Here is a 2,832-nt window from a genome sequence, read left to right on the forward strand (position 1 = left end):
CCCTCCGCTCCACAACTCGACACCGCCCTACCCCGCACCGCGCTTTACCCCGCCCCTGCCCCGTGGAATCCCGCCCACCGCGGGGTCACTGCGCTTGCGCTGGCCCGGCGGCGCCGCGCTGCCCACTGGGAAGTGTAGTCCCGAGGCTGAACCCCTTGCCTTTGCCTGCGTGCTCTAAGCACGGGTGCGGCCCGCTGGTGTCTGCCCGCCTCATTCTGCCCCCACCGGGTCTCCGTACAGCGAGGCATCGCGCGCCCTTCCACCTCCGTCCGGGGCATGGGGGTGAGGGGCTGACCACGCTGAGGGCACCCGATCTCTCCCTACTGAGGAGGATTTGGACCGAGGCAGCCACGAGAGCGGGGCCCTTCCCAACACCAAGGCGAACCACAGAGTAGAAAACACATTTTATTCCATCCACAAAATTGTCAAAGTCTCCTCGCGGGGGGTTTTGACTACCGGACACCGCAACCCACAAACCCTCTTGCCGTCCTGGACAGGCCCTCAGGTACACACAGATACTGGGGCACGGGGCACGGGCTTTCGGATACGGTTGTAACAGCTCAGGGATGTTGGTTATAGCAGCATTGCTCCAAAGACGTAGGCAGACACAACTGTTGGGGTAGAGGTGTCAGCTTTTATTAGACCAACTAGATCGCTCCAAAAAGGAATTTAAAAAGCAAAGAAATGTGTTTGCAACTGTCTAGGTAGCCTAATAAAAGATACCACCTCTATCCCAGGAGTAACCGCTCAGGGGTGTTGGGGCAAGCGCTTCTGTTAGCCCCAATGGAAGGGGCTTCTTACGGACACCTGAAAAAATCCTTGGCTGGCACAAAGGTATCTCATTGGTTCCTTAGTCCCGGTTCCTTAGTCCCAGTTCCTTTTTCAAAGCTAATCGATCCCTAATAAAAGCTTGTTATTCATGAATTACACATTCCAAAGAGCGAGAATTTCATCAGCTATGTATGTTTACTAATTAATATCTAAAATAATGTCCTGCATGAAGTAGAGAGCCCTCAGTGAGGATTAGATTAGGATGGGATTGTGTGACAAAATACTTACTGATTAGGATGGGATTACAGGGCAAAATACCCCAGACTCCAGGTCAATGCCACCAGGGGACTCCCGAAGAGCCCTGAGTGAAGTCCTGCCCAGCCCAAAGCATGGTTTGGCAATGCCAGGCTGCTAACTGATAGCCTCCCCATGCCCACTGTACTAAGTATAGGGGCTGGAATAAGGAACTGGTTTTGGGGCTGGGATTATGGCTGGAAATCCTTTTTAGGCCACCTCACACCATATCTCTGAGCCTCCAGGGGACTCTCCCAGAGAACTCTGACCAGAGCCTTGCCTGGCCCCAAATCCCAATTGGGCCTTCCCAGGCTGCCAGGTGATAGCCCCCTATGTCCACCGTACTAAGTATATTAAGGGCTCATAAAGGAATTAGTTTTGGGGTTGGGATTACAGCTGGAAATCCTGCTTCAGCCACCCCACAGCATGCCTCTGTGGCACCGGGGGACTTTCAGGGACATTTCTGATCAAAGTCTTGCCTGACCCAAAGCATAGGTTTGTTATGACAGGCTGCAAACTGGTAGCCCTCCATGCCTGCGTACTCATAAACAGATGGGCCCAAATAAGGAACTGTCTTCTGGGCTTGGATTACAGGTGGAAATTCTTCTTGGGCCACCCCATACCATACCTCTGTGCCAGCAGGGGATTCTCATGGACATCACTGACCAGGGTATTGCCTGGCCCAAAGCACAGTTTGTTCATGCCAGGCTGCCACCTGATAGCCCCCCATGCCCACTGTACTAAGTAACTGGGCTCAAATAAGGAAATGGCTTTTGGGCAGGGATGATGGCTGGAAATCCTTGCTGGGTCACCCCACACCATGCCTTTATGGCACTGGGGGACTCTCCTGGACATCCCTGACCACAGTCTTGCCCACCCCGAAGCATGGTTTAGCTGTGCCAGGCTGCCAATTTACTCCACAGGCCCATTTGGTACTGACATTGCTACCAATAAGGATCTGCATTTAGGCTGGGATTATGGGGCAAAACCATCTTAGAATCATCCCACAACATGACCCTGTTGCCAAGGGATCCTTCCGAAGATATTTGGGCAGGTCCCTGCTTGACCCAAATCTCATTCTTTGAGTGTGAGCCTGCCAGTTGACACCCAGCCTGTAAGACTTGTATGTTGCTGTTCCGTCAGGCACTGAACAGCAGAGGCAGGTCCTGTCAGACCAACCTGGTGGCCTTCTATGACTAGGTCACAAGATCCTTGGACGCAGGTGTCACGGTGGACGTGGTCTTTCTGGACTTTAGGAAGGCCTTCGACACTTGTCTCTCACCCCATTCTTGTTAAAAAAATTAGGAGATTGTGGTATTGATGTCTACACAGTCAGATGGGTCATCAGTTGGCTGGAGGGCTGCACCCAGAGAGTGGTGGTGGATGGGTCATTTTCAACCCAACCCATTTTTAGATAAATATTCTCTGCCAGCAAAATGGGGTCTGAAGCTGAAGTGCTCTGGGTCAAGATACAAGGGGGCCATGGGGAGAGCTATTTAACGGTGGGGGCTTACTACAGATCCCCCCCAACCAAGGGAAGGAGCTGGACCGGGAATTTTCGGGCCAGCTTGCAGAGGCCCTTAAGGCAAGGGATGTAGTTGTCATGGGTGACGTCAATTACCTGGACATGTGCTGGGAGGAACAGTCAGCCAGGTTGGACCGTTCCAGGAGGTTCCTAGCCGAGATACAGGACCTCCACTTAATTCAGGAGGTGCACAGTCCCACCAGAGGAAATGCCCTGTTGGACCTGGTCCTGGCCACAGGCGA

This window comes from Crocodylus porosus, unplaced genomic scaffold, assembly GCF_001723895.1.
Source record: "Crocodylus porosus isolate Cpor-Errol unplaced genomic scaffold, CroPor_comp1, whole genome shotgun sequence".
NCBI lineage: Eukaryota > Metazoa > Chordata > Crocodylia > Crocodylidae > Crocodylus > Crocodylus porosus.